The sequence below is a fragment of the Carassius gibelio genome, chromosome A9, assembly GCF_023724105.1.
Source record: "Carassius gibelio isolate Cgi1373 ecotype wild population from Czech Republic chromosome A9, carGib1.2-hapl.c, whole genome shotgun sequence".
In the NCBI taxonomy this organism is placed as follows: Eukaryota; Metazoa; Chordata; class Actinopteri; order Cypriniformes; family Cyprinidae; genus Carassius; species Carassius gibelio.
The window spans coordinates 3,693,940-3,701,799 of record NC_068379.1 but is presented as its reverse complement, the minus strand read 5'-3'; the positions used below and the strand labels follow the sequence as shown (position 1 = coordinate 3,701,799).

The window sequence follows — 7,860 nt, the reverse complement described above, 5'->3', positions numbered from 1 at the left end:
ATTAAATGATAGAGAACTGAAATAATAAGCCCTACATGAAGCATGCAGAATTGGCATTTTATGGCCAATTCAGGCTTTTTACACAACAAAACCATGTTTTGTGCATTTAACATTTACATTTACAATATTTGTTAAATATTCATAGATTGATATTTTGGTTGGAATGCAGAGTTTGGGTTTCATTTGTAATCTGTGACTGGATTGGACTATTTCGGATTGACTGCTTTGTGTTCCTTCAAGCCGAAAATGAGACATTTGAAGTCATTTGATTTCCCCTCTCTATGGGGTCCTCATGTTATATATTTAAAAATGGACAGTAACGAGTACGTGATTGCAGGAGATTTCCATTCCTCCCCCACCCCCCTCTACTCACATTGAATATCCAGGGGAAACTGCTGGAATAATGAAAGGCCTGAAAGCTGTTTCTTCACAAGTAAGAGTACACAGCGCTCTGGCCTGACTCCAGAAGAGTAGCATTCACAGCTAACATGCAGTGAGGGCTTTTCTCAAACACTCAAACACACATGCGTAAATCTAAACTCATATACACAAATCCACTTTCCAGCAATACAGTACGATACACCATTCTTTCTTTCTTTCTTTCTTTCTTTCTTTCTTTCTTTCTTTCTTTCTTTCTTTCTCTTTGGAAAGCAGTGCTGTGTGGGCCCTAATGTTCTCCCAAATATCTTCTCTTATGTTCTGCAAAAGAAAGAAAGTCATACGGGTTTGCAACGTCACGAGGGTGAGTAAATTCCAAATCAATAAAATCACAGATGTTGATGATCCGAAGGACCAGCGGTTGTCAGGGATGGAAATATATTCTAAAAATACTCTATTTCCAAGACATAAAGCAGAAAGTATGACTCACTGATACAGACAGACTTTTATTCTCTCATAAACGAGTGGCCACATGCCATAAAATCTTGTCAATGAAGCACATAAACACAATACAAACCTTCAAAGATCCTTATCAAATCAGCTTTCCAATTTGTGCAAGAAATATTACTGTAATAATATTACAGAGCGCCTTTACGAGAGGCTTTATTTAGCTTATGTATGTCATTTACAATAAGCACCACTGCCTTCACTGAATGCATGTGCCTTCGAGTGTCATACAGTAGATCAGGCTTATTAAAGTGCTTATGGCATGTTCATGATTAGAAGTGTAGAAAATCGGTTGTTATCTTATTAGACAAGACCTACAGGAATAGCAGCAGCCTTGGACATTGAACACACATGTACACACACATCAAGGTTATGCTTCCTATGATTGTTTTAGCTCTGTTGCTCTGTGAATGTGTTCTTTTTGATTTATTTGAGATCCCCCAGCTGAATTGCTAGACAGACGGCACAACAGACGCATGCAGAGGCGGTAAAACTGTGATCATCCTCATGATGTTCTTCATGTGCTCCAAAAAGTACAAAAGCTGGCGTGGAAGCATTTCAAAAGGTACTCCTTTCTACCTTATTTACCCCAAAACAGTGCTCATAAGTACCTCAAAAATGCTTATTAGTTCATAAAGTGTACATCTTAGTACATAAATACAAGTACCAATACCTGTTGTGTCATTTTTGTTGGATGGTGTTTGTCAGTTTTGTTTACGATATGCATCAGACATCATTGAAGAGACTACTGAGTGTCCATGGGTAATCTGTCTCAGACATAAATCTGGGTACTAGCATGCTGCACGTCCTGATTCTGCCGAGTTCGACGCGTCCCTGGGTCAACAAGGGAGGTGCTTAACGTAAATTTGAGCAACCAATCAGATTACTCACGTCACGTGACATGTGCCCAGCCTCAGCTTGCGCGCCACTATTTGAATTGTGTGCTTTGACGTCGCCTTCATTTTACAAAGGTAAGTGCATATTATTTAAAATGTGCCATTTCAAATGTGTCCATCCCTGCTCAGCATAATATATTATTTTTATTAATATATTATTCATAACTGACGCGAAAAATTCGCTGAACTGCGCATATATTAAGGTCCAAATCGCCAAACCCCGATCCTATCGGACAGGAAGGTGCCCACGATCGTTTTGCCCCGGTCCGGTGTGGCGTTTCCCCCGTGATCGCGTCGTCGGATCTTTTTGTACGATTATTTATATCACTTTTGTCATGTATTCGTTTAGCAGATGCTGATACTAATCCTTCTGTGAAAGAAAGGCTAAACACTTTTGCGGATGGATTGGGGGTTTGTCATCCATAAACAACAAGGAAATATATTGTGTTGACCCGGCGACATCATTAACCCGTCCAATATACAGTATGACACACATTTATCAATGACTGTATTTAAATAATAATCATTATTATAATAATACAATATCCAATTTAAAACAATCATTAATCTCTCACTATATTGTAGTAATAATAATATAAATAATAATATCTTGTGTTGACCCAGGGACGTCATATTCTTGTGATGACCCAGGGACGTCATATTCTTGTGTTGACCCAGGGACGTCATATTCTTGTGTTGACCCAGGGACGTCATATTCTTGTGTTGACCCAGGGACGTCATATTCTTGTGATGACCCAGGGACGTCATATTCTTGTGATGACCCAGGGACGTCATATTCTTGTGTTGACCCAGGGACGTCATATTCTTGTGATGACCCAGGGACGTCATATTCTTGTGATGACCCAGGGACGTCATATTCTTGTGTTGACCCAGGGACGTCATATTCTTGTGTTGACCCAGGGACGTCATATTCTTGTGTTGACCCAGGGACGTCATATTCTTGTGTTGACCCAGGGACGTCATATTCGTGATGACCCAGGGACGTCATATTCTTGTGATGACCCAGGGACGTCATATTCTTGTATTCATATTCTTGTAATAATAATAACAATATCTTATATAAGGCCAAGAGTAATCTATCACTATGCTGCAATAATAATAATAATAATAATGAAATATCTTGTGTTGGCCCAGGGACTTCATTCTTAATAGCTCATCTAATATAAGACAAACAGTAATTAATCACTTTATTTTATTATTATTATTAATAATAATAATACAATATCTAATATAAGACCAAGAGTAATCTATCAATATACTGCAATAATAATAATAATAATAATAATGAAATATCTTGTGTTGACCTAGGGACTTCATTCTTTATAGCTCATCTAATATAAGACAAAAAGTAATTAATCACTTTATTTTATTATTATTATTAATAATAATAATAATACAATATCTAATATAAGACCAAGAGTAATCTATCAATATACTGCAATAATAATAATAATAATAATAATAATGAAATATCTTGTGTTGACCCAGGGACGTCATTCTTTATAGCTCATCTAATATGACAAATTAATTAATCACTTTATTTTATTATTATTATTATTAATAATAATAACAATAATAATACAATATCTAATATAAGACCAAGAGTAATCTATCACTATACTGCAATAATAATAATAATAATAATGATGATGAAATATCTTGTGTTGACCCAGGGACGTCATTCTTTATAGCTCATCTAATATAAGACAAACAGTAATTAATCTCTTCATTTTAAAAATAATAACAATAATGATAATAATAATAATGAAATAAAGCATATATTAATGCATTATTCTGCTTGACCTTATTCTACATTCCTAATCCTATCTAATACCTAAACTGAACAAGGAACTTACTAATTGTTAATAAGCAGTAAACTACTTAGGAAGTTTATTGAGTAAAAAGTCATTATTAATACTGAATATGTGTTCCCTATACTAAAGTGTTACCTGTACTGTTACTATTTATATAACTTTTTTAAAGTAAATATTAAATTTGTTAAATTTAACATTAAATCTATTTTTCTTTTTTCATTATAGCTTTAAGATTTCATATCAACTTTCAAATAATTCCTCAACAGGTTTGAAGATTTCTCAGTTCTTTGCTTATATTTCAAGGATCACTGGCTGGTAATAGGACACGCGTGGTCGGACAGTGCTACAACCATGCCAACTCCGATACAAACAATCTTGTTGAAAGGTGATATTTGCAATTAAACGTATGCAACTTCATTATGAGTTCATGCAAATAATGTAATAGAATCACAAGCATTTGGAATATAGTTATATAATAAATCAAACACAATCATATTAAAACATGTATTGTTTTTCTTTGCTTGTCTAATCAGATTTTTCCATCGCCTAAATATCAGTTTTTGTTTGGCATTAGGAACCTTAGACTGGATCTTATCAGCATTCTCAACAAGAAGACAGATGGATACTTCCAGGTCATTCATGATTTACAGGCAGACAGTTTGAAGAATGAAAAATGCTTCTTTGAAGACTGTTTCTGTAGCTGCCCAATAGGAGTCAGAGGACATCGCTGTAAACACCTTGTACTTGTACTTACTGATCAAGTGAACACGATTCTCAGAAGTTTCCTGATTTGAATTATCAAATAAACGGACGTGCTAGTGTAATCAAGCAAAATAAGCTTTACTCCATTCTGTGCTTTGACAGAAAAGAGGTACATGTAAGTGTGCATATGAGAAATTAAGTGCAAGAGACTTGTTTTTTTTTGGTTTTGTTTATTTTACTATGTATTATTTTAAAACAATGAAAAATTATGTAATCTTTAATTGTAAATTAAGCTAAGTAAACCATGAACATTTAGCATTACTCTGCTGTCTGAATGCGTTCTCTAACAGTGATATATTGTATATTTAAATCAATGAACTGTAACATTACTTAATTGAGATGACAATGTTTGAAACAATTACAATTCATTTGTTATTGTGTTCACTGGATCAGTGTACCTCTACTTAAACTGACTGATTAAAAATGAGATGACAACATCTACAACTTGTGGTCCAAATCTATGGGTCAGCAGACTAAAAGGTGAATCCTCTCCCAGTTTTTTCCCTCAGCAAGCACTGGTGAGTACAGAGTGTATTCCTGCAAACACAAATGGACAGATTTGTAAGCAAGAATCAAGTAAAAAAAATAAAAAAATAAAAAAATCTATAGATAGAGCTACAAATAATGAAGTCCCTGGGTCAACACAAGATATTTCATCATTATTATTATTATTATTATTATTATTATTATTATTATTGCAGTATAGTGATAGATTACTCTTGGTCATATATTAGGTATTGTATTATTATTAATAATAATACAATAAAGTGATTAATTACTGTTTGTCTTATATTAGATGAGCTATAAAGAATGACGTCCCTGGGTCAACACAAGATATTTCATTATTATTATTATTATTATTGCAGTATAGTGATAGATTACTCTTGGTCTTATATTATTGTATTATTATTATTAATAATAATAAAATGACGTGATTAATTACTGTTTGTCTTATATTAGATGAGCTATAAAGAATGAAGTCCCTGTGTCAACACAAGATATTTCATTATTATTATTATTATTATTATTATTATTATTGCAGTATAGTGATAGATTACTCTTGGTCTTATATTATTGTATTATTAATAATAATAATAATAAAATGACGTGATTAATTACTGTTTGTCTTATATTAGATGAGCTATAAAGAATGAAGTCCCTGGGTCAACACAAGATATTTCATTATTATTATTATTATTAATATTATTATTATTATGCAGTATAGTGATAGATAAATCTTGGTCTTATATTAGATATTGTATTATTATTATTTTTAATAATAATAATAAAATGACGTGATTAATTACTGTTTGTCTTATATTAGATGAGCTATAAAGAATGAAGTCCCTGGGTCAACACAAGATATTTCATCATTATTATTATTATTATTATGCAGTATAGTGATAGATTAATCTTGGTCTTATATTAGATATTGTATTATTATTAAAATGAAGTGATTAATTACTGTTTGTCTTATATTAGATGAGCTATAAAGAATGACGTCCCTGGGTCAACACAAGATATTTCATTATTATTATTATTATTATTATTATTATTATTATTATTGCAGTATATTGATAGATTAATCTTGGTCTTATATTAGATATTGTATTATTATTATTATTAATAATAATAATAAAATGAAGTGATTAATTACTGTTTGTCTCATATTAGATGAGCTATAAAGAATGACGTCCCTGGGTCATCACAAGAATATGACGTCCCTGGGTCAACACAAGAATATGACGTCCCTGGGTCAACACAAGAATATGACGTCCCTGGGTCATCACAAGAATATGACGTCCCTGGGTCAACACAAGAATATGACGTCCCTGGGTCATCACAAGAATATGACGTCCCTGGGTCAACACAAGATATTATTATTTATATTATTATTACTACAATATAGTGAGAGATTAATGATTGTTTTAAATTGGATATTGTATTATTATAATAATGATTATTATTTAAATACAGTCATTGATAAATGTGTGTCATACTGTATATTGGACGGGTTAATGATGTCGCCGGGTCAACACAATATATTTCCTTGTTGTTTATGGATGACAAACCCCCAATCCATCCGCAAAAGTTTTTAGCCTTTCTTTCACAGAAGGATTAGTATCAGCATCTGCTAAACGAATACATGACAAAAGTGATATAAATAATCGTACAAAAAGATCCGACGACGCGATCACGGGGGAAACGCCACACCGGACCGGGGCAAAACGATCGTGGGCACCTTCCTGTCCGATAGGATCGGGGTTTGGCGATTTGGACCTTAATATATGCGCAGTTCAGCGAATTTTTCGCGTCAGTTATGAATAATATATTAATAAAAATAATATATTATGCTGAGCAGGGATGGACACATTTGAAATGGCACATTTTAAATAATATGCACTTACCTTTGTAAAATGAAGGCGACGTCAAAGCACACAATTCAAATAGTGGCGCGCAAGCTGAGGCTGGGCACATGTCACGTGACGTGAGTAATCTGATTGGTTGCTCAAATTTAGCTTAAGCACCTCCCTTGTTGACCCAGGGACGCGTCGAACTCGGCAGAATCAGGACGTGCCTAGCGCACGCTAGCCTGAACATGTAAACACTTCCTGTCTGGAGTGACAGCAGAGAAGCCTTTGATAAGTCAGTAAATCTCAACACCACTTTGTTAGTGTCCAAACCTGGCTCAACTTCACAGAAAGAGGAGCTAACAGCACAGATGATCAGACATAACATGAGATCAGAGGCAAAGGAGTCATCGCAAACGCAGATTCAAATCACATGATCTCATTGACAGACGCCGTTGAAGTTTTGAGCCTAACAGCATGAAACCTGAATCTATTGTCCATGTGATGCTTTGATGCTCTACGACAGTTTTCAACGTGACAAACAACTGTGACTCAAAGGCAGATCACAGGTCTGTTTTGACAGGATACTAGACAGCAGAAAAAACAATGCTAATGTACTTTGACAGCAAAATGTAGCTACTATAAAATATACAAATTACATGTATTAATAATACATTATTGTAAATATAAACTATATTAATTATAATAAAATAAAATAAAGCTATATTCTTGAATATTTATGAATCTAATTAAAATATCTTTAACACTACAATATTATGTAAGTAACGTTCATTATTAATTACACATATTATTTGTTTATTATTATTTAAACTTCTGCACAATAAATATTTTATTAGTATTATAGGCTTTAGACAACAGGGGATAACAATTAAGATAAATATCATGTATAATGTGATGATAATAGTATGGAATATTTCAATAACATAAACTAATTATAAATAAAGAGTGAATTATTATTATTTTTTTTATAAATAAAATAATAGAATACACATCTGTTTCTAAAACCAACCTTACAATTAACAAATCAAATGTGGTATGCCAAACTGAAGAACCATCACTTATTTTTTATTATGCTTGAGTGAGTGGAAATTTGCAACAAAAACAATATTT

The 7,860-nt window shown here is 33.0% G+C and overlaps 1 long non-coding RNA gene across 1 annotated transcript; it reads left to right on the top strand.

Moving 5' to 3' along the window:
* Positions 1 to 1,692: 1,692 nt before the first annotated feature.
* On the top strand, positions 1,693 to 4,595 carry LOC128019448 (uncharacterized). Its single transcript, XR_008185156.1, has 3 exons — positions 1,693 to 1,856; positions 3,883 to 4,001; positions 4,191 to 4,595. It is a non-coding gene; the product is annotated as an uncharacterized LOC128019448 (long non-coding RNA).
* The last annotated feature ends 3,265 nt before the right edge of the window (positions 4,596 to 7,860 follow it).